The sequence below is a fragment of the Pan paniscus genome, chromosome 20, assembly GCF_029289425.2.
Source record: "Pan paniscus chromosome 20, NHGRI_mPanPan1-v2.0_pri, whole genome shotgun sequence".
Lineage (NCBI taxonomy): Eukaryota > Metazoa > Chordata > Mammalia > Primates > Hominidae > Pan > Pan paniscus.
In genome coordinates, this window is record NC_073269.2 from 43617170 (window position 1) to 43634603 (window position 17434).

Genomic DNA, 17434 nt, shown 5'->3' on the forward strand with positions numbered 1-17434 from the left:
GCGCCCATCAGAGACATGTTTCTTGAAAGTATGCCCTTGTCAATTAAAAAAAAAAAAAAACCAAATAGCCCAGGAGTTTGAGACCAGTCTGGGCAACATAGAAAGACTCTATCTCTACAAAAAATAAATAAAATTAGCCAGGCATGGCGGGACGTGCTTGTAATCCCAGTCACTTGGGAGGCTGAGGTGGGAGGATCACTTGAGCTCAACAGGTTGAGATTGCAGTGAGCCAAGATGGTGCCACTGCACTCCAGCCTAAGTGACAGAGCAAGACCCTGTCTCAAAAGAAAAAGAAAAGAGTAATCCGTAATGAGGATGTTAGGAACTATTATAAAATCATAACTAATGATGGTCAAGTGAAATATAAAAATAATAAAAATATATTATTTTCATTTACCAAAAAAGTGTGCCTTCTTTTCATCTACCAGTTTTCTAATCTTCCAGTATTTTCTGCACCTTCTGAATCTCTTTTCCTTCCAGGACCCTGATTTAATAAAAGTAAGACTTAATTATTATATATCTTGTGCCTGTATTAGCTTTTTTCTCATTTTCTCCTGAAACTCTATTACAGAATTCATGTCCTCTTTTCCACTTGGTTAACTTTTTGTTCCCTGTGTGTAATCTGATCTTTACATCCATTGTCCTTTTAGTTATTTGAAAGTAATGAAAATCACCATTTGGATTTTTTTTTTTTTTTTTGACAGAGTTTCACTCTGTCACCCAGGCTGGAGTGCAGTGGTGCAATCTCAGCTCACTGCAACCTCCACCTCCTGGGTTCAAACAATTCTCATGCCTCGGCTTCCCAAGTAGCTGGGACTACAGGCACCTGCCACCACACCCGGCTAATTTTTGTATTTTTAGTACAGACTGGGTTTCACCATATTGCCCAGGCCGTCTTGAACTCCTGATCTCAAGTGACCCACCTGCCTTGGCCCCCTAAAATCCTGGGATTATAGGCATGAGCCACCATGCCTGGCCTATTTTTTTTTCTACAATAGTTTCAATCCTCTGCCAAAACTAAAATATTCTATATGTTTTTATATACTAGGTATAGTTATTTTTTATAAGTGCCATATACTTTAAATCAGTTTTATTGTGGTATGAGTTATGTATGTAGTTTAAAATAAAATAGGCCGGGCACAGTGGGTCACGCCTGTAATCCCAGCACTTTGGGAGGCTCAGGCAGGCGGATCACAATGTCAAGAGATCGAGACCATCCTGGCCAACATGGTGAAACCCGGTCTCTACTAAAAATACAAAAATTAGCTGGGTGTGGTGGTGAGTGCCTGTAGTCCTAGCTACTCGGGAGGCTGAGGCAGAATTGCTTGGACCCGGGAGGCAGAGGTTGCATTGAGCCTAGGTGGCGCCACTGCACTCCAACCTGGTGATAGAGTGAGACTCCATCTCAATAAATAAATAAAAATAAAATAAAATACATCAATCTTAAGGATGAAGTTTGATGAGTTTGGACAAACAAAACTGAAAGTAGAATATGCCCATAAGAAAAACCTCACACATGAGAATGGGCAGAAACTGGAAAGGCTTTGAGAAACTGTTAATGAAAGCAAAAAGAAAGAACCTTGAAGAAATTTTTTTTCACTGTTTTAATTTATTTAATAACTGACAATTTTATTATTATCACCGTTTTAAAGATGAGACAATTATAGCATAGAAAATTCAAGTAAATGCCCCATAACACCAACCCCTCAATACTGTTTCTTCTTATTTCCTGGACCCTTGGCCATATGCGTGGAATCTGAGAATGGCATCTAGTTGGCTTTAAACTCACACTAATGAAGCTGCAATCTGGAGGTCAGGAAGTTTCTGGAAATTGTTGCTGGTGATGAATTCACTTAGATGCGTACATCTACTGGTCTAGACATCACTCCACTGCTGAAAAAAGGCATCTACCTCCCTTCTTTATCCAAATCTTATTTGAAAGCATATCTTTGGCAGTAACCAGACTGTCTTTAGGTGACTTTTAGCAAGTTGTCTAGGAAGTGAAATTGTTAGGTTTCCAGCCCCTGAAACAAAGGTAAGAGCGCAAAAAGAGGTAGAAATTAGTGCTGATTAGAAATAAACAATATCTAGTACCACATATAGAGGACAGAGTGGGAAATAAACCCCATAATCTAAACAGAGGCAACTACTACAGCTCCTATTAAGACTTTGGAGGCAGGGGTAGGTTCTATGATGCAATGGTATCTACGTGCTAGCAGATAACAAGGGCTAGTTGCAACTGTAATGTATATTCATATTTCTTGAAGACTCACCATTGTGGGCTAAGAGAAGTTGAATGAGGGCCTCGAACCCAAATCAAAGCAACATCCCTAGTTCAAAGCTACTCTGTTTAGATGAATCTGCTTATACTATCTGTTGTTTCTATTTGATCTCATTCATGTGGTTCTATTCCCTTGCATGCTGGATATCTGTGACAACTTGCTGGTCACTGTACCTGAAAAATTATTTGTGGATGCTCCCTCAGGCATAAAGTGCCTCCAGAGTGGATTCTCATTTACCCCTTCCAGGTATCACCAGTCCAACCCATCTCAAATTAAGTTCATAATGTGAAATTCCTTAATTTACTGAGCTTATGAATCCAAAGCTTCCCATACCTGGTGAAATATAAAAAGGAAAAAAAGAAAAACAGGGCTTTACCCCAGGAAAATCAAACCAGAATTTCTGGAGGTGCCCAAGAATTGGGATTTTAAAAATCTCTTTGGGTGATTTTAAGATGTAGTTAGAATTGAGAACAACCAGGCTGGGTGTGGTGGCTCACGCCTGTAATCCCAGCACTTTGGGAGGCTGAGGCGGGTGGATCACAAGGTCAGGAGTTCGAGACCAGCCTGGCCAATATGGTGAAACCCCGTCTCTACTAAAAATACAAAAATTAGCTGGGCATCGTGGCAGGAACCTGTAGTCCCAGCTACTTGGGAGGCTGAGGCAGGAGAATCGCTTGAACCTGAGAGGCAGAGATTGCAGTGAGCCGAGATCGCACCATCGCACTCCAGCCTGGGCAACAGAGCGAGACTCCATCTCAAAAAAAAAAAAAAAAAAAAAAGAATTGAGAACAACTGGAGATGAACCAAGTATGGAGATCAGGTCATAAAAAAGGAACCTCTAGACTTAAATATTATTTCCTAATATGATCTTTAATTGTGGTCACTTATAGATAGCATTGACCATAAGCTAACAGACTAGAATCTACTGTTTTTTTCTTTTTCTTTTCACTTTTTAATATAGAAAAAAATCAGACATACATAAAAACAGAGAAAAAATATGAATAGATCATCATGTATTAATTACACCAATTCAGCAATTATCAGCAGTTTGCCAATTTGGTGTTAAGAAAAATTATCAGCTGGGCGCCATGGCTCATGCCTGTAATCCCAACACTTCGGGAGGCCGAGGCAGGCAGATCACCTGAGGTCGGGAGTTCAAAACCAGCCTGGCCGACATGGTGAAATCCAGTCTCTACTAAAAATACAAAAATTAGCCGGGCATGGTGGTGTGTGCCTGTAGTCCCAGCTACTCAGGAGGCTGAGGGAGGAGAATCACTTGAACCTGGGAGGCAGAGGCTGTAGTGAGCCGAAATCGTGCCACTGCACTCCAGACTGGACAACAGAGTGAGACGCCGTCTCAAAAAATAATAATAATAATAAATTATCAAAAACTAGATGTATAGAGCACCTTTGACATACCTAACTCCATCTTAGAAAAAGACTCCATTTCATTTTTCATAGAACACTTCGCCAACAGGATGTTTTGCTTAATAAACAAAAAAAAGAATAAAGACCGCATCCAACCAGTTAAGGACATGAACAAGCACATTCTTCCATCATCAGTTCTCACCAGAGGACTCTGTGACTATAAAAGATTAGGGCTTCAGCAGCTTGAAACGGCCGTCTTAACTGACACTATCTTGTAGTTACTCATGATAAGAACTTGGCAACTGCTGTGGAAGGCTGTGCCACATCAAAAACTCTTTCTTGCAAGACTGATGGACTGCCTAGTCCAGACTAGGACCTCTTTTGTCTTTGCCCATGGACTGGTTCCTTAACCCTTTCTCCTATCTCTTTTTCCTCTTGATATTAAATGTTACTTTGTTGTAGAATGTTTGACCAAGAATGTTTATATATTAAGTACACTATTGGCCAGGCGCGGTGGCTCACACCTGTAATCCCAGCACTTTGGGAGGCTGAGACAGGCGGATCATGAGGTCAGGAGTTCGAGACCAGCCTGGCCAACATAGTGAAACACCATCTCTACTAAAACTAGAAAAAGTTAGCTGAGGATGGTAGTGCCTATACTCCAGCTACTCAGGAGGCTGAGGCAGGAGAATCGCTTGAATCCAGGAGGCAGAGGTTGTGGTGAGCCGAGATCACGCCACTGCACTTCAGTTTGGGCAACAGAGTGAGACTCTGACCCCCGCCAAAAAATAAAAATAAAAAAAAATAAGTACACTATTATATATGCTTTGCAGTATTGACTGACTTCTGGAGTATCTTGAACCTGTGTGCCCACGGCTCTGCCTCTGGAGTGAAGGGGAAGTACTAAGGAGAATGCCTCCTTGGGAACTCCACATAGCTCATGGCTTTTGTTATTGAACTAGCATCAATAAAAGCCTGACATTGTGGCAAGATACAAGCATGTGTGCCCCTGGATATCTCTAACCTTGCACCACTCATGACACTAGGAAATAAGGAAAAAATATTATTTTGTTATCCCATATATCTTTGCAAAGTCATACTACAGCACAATCTAATAAACTGTTCTAGGGACTGGTTTTCCCACACTCAGCACCGTTCACATTTTGGGCCAGATAATCCTTTGTTACAGAGGACTGTTATCTACAACACAGAGTGGCTGGAAGCATTCTTGGCCTCTTCCCACTAGATGCCAGTAGTATCCTACCCCCACCATTGTGAGAACCAAAATTGTCTTCTGGCATTGCCAAATGTCCCCTGGGGCTTAAAACTGCCCCAGGTTGAGAATTCATTGCTCTGGTGTAATGAACCTTTATTTGATTGACTGTTATTTATTAGGATGTAGGTGGTGTAAAAATAGATGTTAACTTGCAGACAATTGATGCATTTTTTTTTTTTTTTTGAGATGTCTCACCCTGTCGCCCAGGCTGGAGTGCAGTGGCGTGATCTGGACTCACTGCAAGCTCCACTTCCTGGGTTCACGCCATTCTCCTGCCTCAGCCTCCCAAGTAGCTGGGACTACAGGCACCCACCACCATGCCCGGCTAATTTTTTGTATTTTTAGTAGAGATGGGGTTTCATCATGTTAGCCAGGATGGTCTCGATCTCCTGACCTCGTGATCTGCCCGCCTCGGCCTCCCAAAGTGCTGGGATTACAGGCGTGAGCCACCGTGCCCAGCAGACAATTGATGCATTTTCATATATTCATCTGGTATAGCTACAAATTGATTCTGTGCGGAAGAAATAACCTTAAAGGTATGGTTTTATTGCCCTGTAGGGATATTAAATAGTTTTATATCTAACTTTGCAATCTTATTCGAAGATTCTATTGTTTTTCACTGAAGATATGTATATACCTGTTCACTTGGAAATCAATTTCCAATTCCCTTGCTAATAAGTGAAATGAATCTTTGAATATCTGTAAAAGAGTTAAAAATTGTAAGTTTTTGAAAATTATACTTTGATACTTGTTTCACCCATTGCCCCGGTGCTCTCCCTGCCTCCACATACTCTGAGGACAGGATGGGCTGTGGCCTCTCCTCATCCCAGGCTACTTCCACGATCAACCTTGATCCAGGAGATGGTCACATCCCACCCAGATCCAGAGCACCCTACACTCATGCCAAGATACAGTCCTACTGACACTCAGGCCACAGCCTGGGAAAGATGGCAAGACTCCATCTCTACAAAAAAATAAAAATAAAAATAAATTAGCTGGGCATGGTGGTGTGTGCCAGTAGTCCCAGCTACTTGGGAGGCTGAGGCAGGGGGATCACTTGAGGCCAGGAGTTCAAGGCTGCAGTGAGCCATGATTGTGCCACTGCACTCTAGCCTGGGCAACAGAGTAAGATCCTGTCTCTAAAAAAAAAAAAAAACCCAAAAAGCCAAACTAAACCAGACAAAACACCAAAAAATAAAAATAAAAAAAAACCAGCAACAAACTGAAGGGGGCCTGCCCCTCCACACCTGTGGGTATTTCTTGCAAGGTGGAGACGAGAGACTGAGAAAAGAAATAAGACACAGAGACAAAGTACAGAGGAAGAAAAGTGGGCCCAGGGGACTAGCGCTCAGCATACAGAGGACCCGCGCTGGCCCCAGTCTCTGAATTCCCTTAGTATTTATTGATCACTATGTTGACCATCTCGGAGAGGGGCATGTGGCAGGACTATAGGGTAATGGTGGGGAGAGGGTCAGCAGGAAAACATGTGAGCAAAGGACTCTGTGTCATAAATAAGTTTAAGGAAAGGTGCTGTGCCCTGATGTGCACGTAGGCCAGATTTATGTTTAACTTTACAAGAACATCTCAGTGCAGTAAAGAGTATTGCCACCAGCATGTCTCAGCAGCCACAAGGTGGTTTTCTCCTATCTCGGTAAATAGAATGTATGATCAGGTTTTACACCGAGACATTCCATTCCCAGGGACGAGCAGGAGACAGATGCCTTCCTCTTATCTCAACTGCAAAGAGGCCTTCCTCTTTCACTAATCCTCCTCAGCACAGACCCTTTATGGGTGTCGGGCTGGGGGACGGTCAGGTCTTTCCCTTCCCACGAGGCCATATCTCAGGCTATCACATGGGAAGAAATCTTGGACAATACCCAGGCTTTCTTGGGCAGAGGTCCCTGTGGCCTTCCGCAGTGCATTGTGTCCCTGGGTACTCGAGACTGGAGATTGGTGATGACTTTTACCAAGCATACTGCCTGCAAACACATTTTTCACAAAGCACATCCTGCACAGCCCTAAATCCATTAAACCTTGATTCAACACAGCACATGTTTCTACAAGCACAGGGTTGGGGCTAGGGTTACAGATTAACAGCATATCAAGGCAGAAGAATTTCTCTTAGTACAGATCAAAATGAAGTTTCTTATGTCTTCCTTTTTCTACATAAACACAATAACAGTCTGATCTATTTTTCTTTCCCCCACAACAAACAAACAACACTCAGGCCCAGGTAAGGTCCTTTCTGCTCCAGAGCAAGGAAGCGCTGTGCCTCCTTTTAGGCCAAATTTGGGGCCCTGTACCCTTTTAAATGATGACAGTGTCTAGGGCCACCACATTTAGTTCAAGGCTTGGACCTATAGGCATAAGCTCACTGGAACAGGTGAGAGCTGATGGTCACTGCAGGTTGGGTTAGCCCAGAGCCTTGGAGCTAAGTCTGCCTAGAGGCTCCTTTCTCGAATTCCTCTGCTTAGAGGAATCGCACTGTCATAGGCCATAAATGCTAATGATGACCTTGGCAGGGTCCTATCTTTCTGCAGACTATGATAAAGTTCTGTTACTTCTTTTCTCACTCCTTCTCTGTTCCCTGGCCCACATCATTACTCAATACTCTGAATAGTATGCCTTTTCTTTTAAAAATGAAGGTATAATTTACATATAATAACACAAATAAGTGTTCACTTTGATGAGTCTTTGACAATTACATAGGCCCATGAAACTACCACCTAAAACAAGACATAGAACATTTTCCTCACCCCCTAAATTATCTTCAAAGTCATAGCCCCAGCCAGGCGCAGTGGCTTACGCCTGTAATCCCAGCACTTTGGGAGGCTGAGGCATGCGGATCGCTTGAGGTCAGGAGTTTGAGACCAGCCTGGCTAATATGGTGAAACCACATCTCTACTAAAAATACAAAAATTAGCCGGGCGTGATGGCGCATGCCTGTAATCCCAGCTACTTGGGAGGCTGAGGCACGAGAATCACTTGAACCTGGAGGTTCAAGTGATGGTCACTGCAGGTTGGGTTAGCCCAGAGCCTTGGAGCTAAGTCTGCCTAGAGGCTCCTTTCTCGAATTCCTCTGCCTAGAGGAATTGCACTGTCATAGGCCATAAATGCTAATGATGACCTTGGCAGGGTCCTATCTTTCTGCAGACTATGATAAAGTTCTGTTACTTCTTTTCTCACTCCTTCTCTGTTCCCTGGCCCACGTCATTACTCAATACTTGAGAATCACTTGAACCTGGAGGAGGTTGCAGTGGTCCGAGATGGAGATCTCACCACTGCACTCCAGCCTGGGAGACAGAGTGAGACTCTGTCTCAGAAAAAAAAAAAAAAAAAAAAAAAAAAATAGCCCCTGGAGTCAACTGCTTTCTGATTTATAACTCAATAGATGTGTTTTGCCTGTTCTTGAGTTTCTCATGACTGGAGTCCTACAGTGTGTACTCTTCTTTTACCTGTTTCCTCTTTCCACGTGTACTCCTTCCCCAATCAGAGGTCAGCTCCTTGAGTAGCCTCTATTTTTACTGGAGTACTCAGTCTTCTTTTTCCCAATTCAGTCGCTGAGATATATTTAGGTTCTAATAAATTTTGGGTAAAATTTAATAATGATGCTAATGATCCTTTACTTTTGAATAACACAGAAACACCCAGCTCTGAATCCTTGTTGCTTTATTTACTCACTGAATGATTACGGACAGGTCACCTCACCCTCGTGTTGCAGTTTCTTTTGAAGCGTGATGATAACACTATCTTTACAATGTTTGTGGCAGTCTTTAATGTTATTCCAAAATATCTCCAGCTCTCCTCATCCCAGAATTATGGTAGGATTATATGTCTGCTATCACACTCCTGGGTGGCCATGTGACGTCTCAATGACTAGTGAATGGAAATGACATGTATAGTTTTTGAGGCAGAACGTTTAATTCCCAGCAAAAGACCCTCAAAGGCTGTCTTTCCCTTGGCCTTCATGAGTGACAATTTACCAGTTGTGGCTGCTTTATTGGCCTAATCCTAGAATAAGAACAGCCCTTGAAGTGAGCAGGCCAGTGATCAATCAGGCATTTAACAGGCACTTTATAAATACTCATTTTACTTCAATATTATTATTTTTGTTTTTTTAGAGACAGAGTCTCACCCAGGCTGGAGTGCAATGGCACAATCTTGGCCCACTGAAACCTCCACCTCCTGGGTTCAGTGATTCTCCTGCCTCAGCCTCCCGAGCAGCTGGAATTATAGGCGTCCACCATGCTGGCTAATTTTTGTATTTTTAGTAGAGACGGGGTTCCAACATGTTGGCCGGGTTGGTCTTGAACTCCTGACCTCAGGTGATCTGCCCACCTTGGCTTCTCAAAGTGCTGGAATTACATGTGTGAGCTACCACGCTCAGCCTAAATGGTGATTTTAAATTAATTACTATAATCACTTCAAAGTGTTGTCATATAAACCACTTATATTAAATCAAATGAAGCAAGGACCCTTGACCTCTTTGTTAAATTTTAAAAATCTAGCAGAGCCATAGGCCTTTAATTTTTCCATCGCAAGGAAGAAGAGGAAACTGGTAATAATCTCCTCTGACAGAATAATCTCGCAAGTTTAGGAACTTTATTTAAAGAATTCAGAAATGGGGTTGGGCGCAGTGGCTCACACCTGTAGTCCCAGCACTTTGGGAGGTCGAGGCAGGCGGATCACCTGAGGTCGGGAGTTCGAGACCAGACTGACCAACATGGAGAAACTCCGTCTCTACTAAAAATACAAAATTAGCCTGGCGTGGTGGTGCATGCCTGTAATTCCAGCTACTCAGGAGGCTGAGGCAGGAGAATCGCTTGAACCTGGGAGGCAGAGGTTGCGGTGAGCTGAAATTGCACCAATGCACTCCAGCCTAGGCAACAAGAGCGAAACTCCGTCTCAAAAAAAAAAAAAAAGAAGAAATGTCAATTGTAGCATTTTAACACAGCATTGAAGTTATCTACTGATGCATAGCAGATTACCCTAAACTCAGAAGCTTAAAACAACAAACATGTAGTATCTTACACACTTTCTGAGGGTCAGGAATATAGGAGCTGCTATAGCTGAGTGCTTGTGACTGAATCTCTCACGCAGTTGCAGTCAAACTATTGGCAGGGGCTGCTGTCATCTCAAGGTTTGACTGGGGCTGGGAGATGTGCTTCCAAGGGTGATACACTTGGTTATAGGAAGGCCCCAGCTCCTCACAGGCTATTGGGTGGAGGGCTTAGTTCCTTGCTACGTGGGCCTCTCCATAGGCTGTCTCGGTATCCTCATGACATGGCAACTAACTTCTCTCAAAGTGGGGGCAGCAGCCTTTAAGATAGAACTCAAGGTGCCATTTATTATATTTAATCTCAGCAGTGACATCTATCACTGCTACTGTATTCTATTAGTCTCATAGTCCAACCCTGGTACAGTGTGGGAGGGAACTACATAAGAGTGTGCATAGTAGGAGGTAGGAATAATTGGGAAACATTTTGGAGGTCAGTTATTGTATCAGTTGCTAGGATGACCAGTTGGAATTAGGATTTTTTTAAAAAGCCATTTTCATAAGACAAGGCAATCTTTTCTAGAGATGTTCCAATACCTGTGATATGCGGAGCACTGCGTTAGGTGGTATTCAAGGCAGGCCTGTAGTGAATGCTGTTGGTACCCAGCCACCACCCCTGAGCAATCAAATGCAGACCGCTGGCTTCTTAACTGCAGGCACCTACAGACTCAGCCTGACTTTCCCACAAGGCAGGCTGGAAGTGCTGGAGCTTTAACACCTCTGGAGTGGCCCTAAAACAATTAGGAAGAGAGATGGTGTAGACATATGTAAGCTTCATCGGCCTGGTGGTTGTGAAAACTTGGAAGTGGTTTCTACACAATCCCCCAGAGGTCCCAAGCTGACTGAGCCCTCATTGATCCAGAGCTAATCTGCTCACCTATGCACTGTATATTCGTTCCCATCGCTCCCGTCTCACTTCTCCATCCCCCACCTACCAAATAAACTGCTTGCACTCATTCTTTCCTCAGGTCGGCTTCTCGGGCAAGCCTCCTTAGGTAAAAACCTTGCTTTCAACATTTCCTTTCCATTATGCGCTAAGAACTCTGATCTCTTCCCGCTGCGGAAGCCCCGCCCTTTCCTTGCGGCTCCGCCCTTTCCGTGAAGTCACGCCGGTCCTTAGGCTGTCTCTGTCTCCCTAAAAGCGAGTCTCTTCGCTGCTCTCTAACTCCTAGAGCTGGCTCAGAAAGAGTTTCACATTGCCATAGGGGAGCTCCTAGGAGAGGCTGCACCCATTGCACGTAAGAAGCGGTAAAAATGTACGCGGCCATCTTACCAGGCTGCCGGAGACAAAGAAAGCTCAGCTTTGATGTCTGGGCGCCACCATGTTGGCCACAGGAGGTTTTGGCATCTGAGAGGCTGAGTTAAGAGCAGAGACGACATCTCTGTTTAGGGATCCAGGGGCACTTGCTTCTCCTTGTCCTAAAATAGCCTTATCTTTTGGTCTAGCAAAGGGCTTAATCATCCGTTTTACGGCACAGTTTTAAACATGGCCGCCCCCGGTAGGAGTCAAGTGGGCGTCGCCATCATACCTCCAATTACAGCTTTGAGAAACCCAGAATCCTGTTCACTGGAAGGTTGCCGGGTGGCGGCTGACAGCCTCAAAGTCGCAATTGAGTCTGCGCACCGGCCATTCAGGATGGGACGACCTTATACCGCGGTGAGGCGGCATGGCAGGACGACCAATTTCAGATTCAGGGCGCGGATGCAGCATAAATGGGAAGGCACGGTTTGAGAAACGGTCAAACCTAGGACCAGTGGAGGATAGTGAGCTGCCGACTACGGTGGCCGACTGGGTCAGCTATGGGTGCCCGTGAGGGTCAATGACAAGGGTACTGAAGGGTTAAGAGATTCGGCGTCTGAGCCTCGCGGGGCCTCAGTGGTGGCGGGCAGAGGTTTGCGGGAGTCAGTGGCACGGTCTCTGAAGAAGATGCATTGGGAGTGTGTGGGAATCAATAAATGCGAGTTCTGTGAAATGTCTTGATTTTCAGGGTGCATGGGGTCAGTTATAGTGGTCTTCATGGGTCTGGGGTCAGTTGGGATTTTTCAGACACTGGTTTAGAGAGCTTTAAGGTTAATGATCGGAGCCCGAGAAGATCAGTGATCGGAGGTTCTAAGTTCTGTGGGTAGTAATAGTTTGCGTACTGGAATTGGTGATTGTGGAAACTTTGGGGTTCAAATGAGGGAGGTCAGTGGTGATGAATGTTTGGAGAAATGTTTTGGGCCATCGGTGATTGAGACTTACTTCATATCATCGGTGGAGGATCGGAGAGTATTAACGATTGGACTTTTGTAGATCAGGGAATGGAGAATAGAATCAAGTGTGCTTATCTTAAAGGTACGCCTCAATGAGGCTCAGTGATTCGGACTGTCACCTGTGGGTGGGAGTGGGACTGTGAGAATCAACAATTGATCCTCAGTCGTTGGGATATCATTGGCAATCAGTGTGGGTTCATGATTGGGGGCTGTGTAATTTCACTGGCAATCAGATCGGATCAGTGTTCTTTGTAGTTACTGACCTGTAGTCTCTCCTGGTCAGATTTGAACATATGGGAATATCAGTGACTATGAAAACCTCTGAGGGTTGGAGATTGGAGGCCAGTGATTGGGGGCACTATGTGTGTCTGATTAGGAGACTTATAGGGGTTGGTGTTGAGGGTCCTGAAATGTGGAGATTGGGGATGGGAAAATCACAGATTTGAGGCTGCAAGCCTGCATAGTGGGAACACATTTCACTCAGGTGACACTCCCTAGCTGAATAGCAGCCAGTTCCTCTCCACCAAGGCCCATCTCAAAACTCTTTTTTGAACCCACACCCTTTTTATTGTTCTCTACCATAATGAAAATAATTTGAAAGGATCGCGTGCTAAACTTATCTAAAGTAACATGTTACTAAAGACGTGGCTTCTATTCTTGTTAGGGATCTAATGCATATTTTTTCCTAATGTTTCCTTTAAGGTTCTTTCTGGCAAAGGTAATGACATACGCATCTGTGACAGCATCCCAAGAGTGAGCCTGGTTTCTGGAAATCCATTCTGACTCTGTGACAGCGGGGATGGATGTGACCTTGCCCGTGGTTAGAAAACAAATTTGCTGAGTAAGTATCTAAAATGATAATGTAGGCTGTGTGCAGTGGCTCATGCCTGTAATCCCAGCACTTTGGGAGGCCGAGGTGGGTGGATCATTTGAAGTCAGGAGTTACCAGCCTGGTCAACATGGTGAAACCCTGCCTCTACTAAAAACACAAAAATTAGCCGGGCGTGGTGGCGGGTGCCTGAGGTCCCAGCTACTCTGGAGGCTGAGGCAGGATAATCGTTTGAACCCAAGAGGTGGAGATTGCAGTGAACTGAGACTGTACCACTGCACTCCAGCCTGGGTGACAGAATGAGACTCTGTCTCAAAATAAATAAATAAATATAAATAAACAAAATAAAATAAAATGATAATGTAAAAGATTTGGCTGAAAGAGCAAACTGAGAGTGTTTAGAAAATACTTTTATCTAGGCTCAACTTAAAAATAAATTATCAAAGGAAGAGAAACTAGATTTGGAATTTATTGTATTCTGAGAATCTTTTTGCCTTGTCCTATATATTTTAGCCATAGCCACATTTAACATCCACTAATGAATTCCTTATAAAGTCCTGGCAGAAAAAATTCAAGACAGATAAAGCCACAACCACCACAAAACAAAATGTAAAGCTAATTTTAGAAACTGTTCCTCACTGAAATTGAAATTGAACTAATAGTTATTTAAATGGCTGAAATGGGATTGCAAATAAAATGGAAATAAGATTTAAAAAAATAGATTTAGGGGATATAAGTGCAGTTTTGTTACATGGATATATTTCATAGTGGGGAAGCCTGGGCTTTCAGTGTAACTATCACTTGAATAATGTACATTGTACCAATCTGGTAATTTCTTATCCCTTACCCGCTTCCTACCTTCCCTCCATTCAGAATCACCTGTGTCTATTATTCTGCTTTCTATGTCCATGTATGCACATTATTATCTTATAAGTGAGAACATGCAGTATTTGACTTTCTGTTTCTGAGTTAGAAAATAAGATTTTGGGCCGGGCACAGTGGTTCACGCCTGTAATCCCAGCACTTTGGGAGGCCGAGACGGGCGGATCACGAGGTCAGGAGATCGAGACCATCCTGGCTAACACGGTGAAACCCCGTCTCTACTAAAAATATAAAAAATTAGCCGGGCCTGGTGGCGGGCGCCTGTAGTCCCAGCTATTCGGGAGGCTGAGGCAGGAGAATGGCGTGAACCCGGGAGGCGGAGCTTGTAGTGAGACGAGATCCCGCCACTGCACTCCAACCTGGGCGACCGAGCGAGACTCCGTCTCAAAAAAAAAAAAAAAAAAAAAAAAAAAAAAAGAAAATAAGATTTTGACCATTACTCTAATGAAAAAGTGCAATGTCAAAACAACATTTTAACTTTAAAAAATTATTACGTTTGATCTTTATGTAACCTTCAGACAAAGCACAATGCCTGTAGCGTCTTAAGAAATAAAGGCAGCTGGATGCTAAGGCAGGTAACATCTTTCAGAACCCACATAGGCCATATTTTAGTTTTAAAAGCAGATAGTCCCTATTTTTCACTTGCACAGAATCAAAGACAGATAGCTGCTTAGCATGGGTGAAATAATAAGCCAGGGTAAGGAGTTTGGGTATTTTTTTCTCCACGTTGATTCCCTTCACCTATACTGTGCTCAGTGCCAGGTTTCAGAGCAAATAATTAAAAAAAAATTTTTACATAAACTTTTTATTGTGATATAAGATATATGCAAAAATGTATATAAATATGCAGCTCAATGAATTCTTACAAGGGAATACCCCTGGGTAATGCACTCCGATCAGAAAACAACATTCTAGCACTGTGCCCTCATGATGCCCCTCCCAGTCACTACTCTGCCAGAGGTTCCCTAGCTTCTAACCTTAGTATTGTCTGTTTTTGATCTCTAATTTAATGGGATATTCATTGGGGGGCAGGAGCACCATGGGGAGAGGCCAGATGTGGCTGTGTTTGAACAAAATTTCTAAGTTTGAATCGAGATAATTTCATTTATATAACAGATACTTTTCCAGGTCATTAAATATTCCTTGTTTGGCCAGGCACAGTGGCTTACGCCTGTAATCTCAGTGCTTTGGAAGGCTGGGATAGGAGGGTTGTTTGAGGCCAGGAGCTTGAGACCAGCCTGCGCAACATAGCGAAACTCCATCATTACAAAAAATTTAAAAATTAGGTGGGTAGTCTGGGCATGTTGGCTGACACCTGTAATCCCAGCACTTTGGGAGGCCGAGGCGGGTGGATCACCTGAGGTCAGGAGTTCAAGACCAGCCGGGCCAACGTGGTGGAACTCCATCTCTACTAAAAGTACAAAAAAAAACCAAAAAAACAAAAAAAAAAACATTAGCTGGGCTTGGTGGCGGGCGCCTGTAATCCCAGCTACTTGGGAGGCTGAGGCAAGAGAATTAGTTAAACTCAGGAGGCAGAGGTTACAGTGAGCCGAGATTGCACCACTGCACTCCAGCCTGGGCAACAATAGTGAAACTCTGTCTCAAAAAAAAAAAAAAAATTAGCTGGGTGTGGTGGCTCACACCTGTGATCCTAGCTACTGGAGAGGCTGAAGTGAGAGGATTCCTTGAGCCCAGGAGTTCAAGGTTGCAGTGAGCTATGATCGTGCCACTGCACCCTAGCCTGGGTGACAGAGAGACCCTGTTTCAAAAAAAAAAAAAATTCTTTTTTTTTTTTTTTTTTTTGAGACAGAGCCTCACTCTATCGCTCAGGCTCGAGTGCATTGGCGCGATCTCGGCTTACTGCAACCTCCACCTCCCAGGTTCGCACCAGTCTCCTGCCTCAGCCTCCTGAGTAGCTGGGACTACAGGCGCCTGCCACCACGCCCAGCTAATTTTTTGTATTTTTAGTAGAGACGGGGTTTCACCGTGTTAGCCAGGATGGTCTCGATCTCCCGACCTCGTGATCCACCCGCCTCGGCCTCCCAAAGTGCTGGGATTACAGGCATGAGCCACCGTGCCCAGCCAAAAAATTCTTTAAAACAATTGAGGCATAATACACATGTAGTGAAGTGGGCTTATCTTTAAGGTGCAGCTCAATGAATTTTTATATTACAGAATCCTGTAACCACAGCCTAGATCAAGATATTCATCACTTCTAACACCTTGAAGGTATCCTTACTGGTCAATACCTACTGCCACCTTAGGGGTAACTAGGGTTTAATATAGTGGATTATTTTTGCGTGCTTTTGGATTTGAATTGAATTATATATATCCCCTATGAATCCACTGGATTGACTGATATTCATTGAATTTGATAGGATTCCATTAGAATCATATAAATGTGAAGCCAAGGCATTCATACCATGAGGAAATTTTGTTTGAAATTCTGAAACCACACGAACACCAGGACAAAATTCTAAACTGAAGGCTGGGCATGGTGGCTCATGCCTGTAATCCCAGCACTTTGGGAGATTGAGGCGGGCAGATCAGGAGCTTGAGACCAGCCCGGCCCCATTTCAGTGAAACCCCATCTCTACTAAAAATACAAAAATTAGCCAGGTATGGTGACAAGAGCCTGTAATCCCAGCTACTCAGGAGGCTGAGGCAGGAGAATCATTTGTACGTGGGAGGCGGAGGTTCCAGTGAGCTGAGATTGCACCACTGCCCTCTAGCCTGGGCAATAGAGTAAGACTCTGTCTCAAAAAAATAACAGAGAAATTCTAACCTGAAGTTCTGGCTTTGCCATCTGAGATTGCCTCTTTTCTATTCTCCCTGGAAGCCAAAAACATACACAGTGAACTAGACCCTGAGGTTTTAAAGTGGGTTTCTAGTAGGGTCCCATTAATGAAGCTAACGGTGAAGGACTCTTCTCAATAGGTAGTTTGGAGAGGGATTTTTAGTCCCTTGGTCAAAATCTCTTAGTCTTTAGGGACTGACCATTGACTACAGAGACCTGAATGAGGTAGCTTGAAAAAGAACCTCTCTACAGGCTGGCTGCTTGAGGGCCAAGACATAGTGGTGACTCAACAAATGCAGGGTGTTCTAGAAGGAGTCTGCCTTAGGGATTCTGGAAGCTGCTGGTAGATTCACTTCCAGGCAGAGAAGCCTCTGTCCCTCACATACAACCTGACAATATGGGAAAGCAGCTAACCTCTTCTTTAGTCTTCCCATCTTGCTCACCTTTCCACACACATAAGAGATTATTGTTTTGTTTTGGTTTTGATTTTAAATAATTTCAGATTTAGAAAAGTTATAAGAATAGGCCCGGTGTGGTGGCTCATGCCTGTAATCCCAGCACTTTGGGAGGCCGAGGTGGGTGGACCACGAGGTCAAGAGATTGAGACCATCCTGGCCAACATGATGAAACCCGGTCTCTACTAAAAATACAAAAATTAGCCAGGGGTGGTGGCGCGTGCCTGTAATCCCAG

At 43.8% G+C, this 17434-nt stretch overlaps 1 protein-coding gene and 1 long non-coding RNA gene across 21 annotated transcripts in view; one reads left to right on the forward strand and one right to left on the reverse strand.

The window, feature by feature from the left end:
• Positions 1-1582: 1582 nt before the first annotated feature.
• On the reverse strand, positions 1583-11760 carry LOC100994435 (uncharacterized). Of its 2 annotated transcripts, none has more exons than XR_155871.4 (3): positions 11512-11760; positions 10520-10713; positions 1583-2024 (listed from the first exon to the last, which is right to left on the reverse strand). It is a non-coding gene; the product is annotated as an uncharacterized LOC100994435 (long non-coding RNA). The 2 variants fall into 2 exon arrangements; XR_610114.4 differs by lacking the exon at positions 11512-11760 and adding an exon at positions 11256-11392.
• The window catches only part of ZNF793 (zinc finger protein 793), a 91533-nt gene continuing 85168 nt past the window's right edge, over positions 11070-17434 (forward strand). For 9 of the 19 annotated variants that reach the window (XM_063600226.1, XM_063600228.1, XM_008960837.5 and 6 more), the window contains exons 1-2: positions 11819-11980; positions 12938-13076. The gene's annotated coding sequence lies outside the window, so the exon portion shown is untranslated. The other 10 variants (XM_055103126.2, XM_055103122.2, XM_055103132.2 and 7 more) reach the window with 8 other exon arrangements.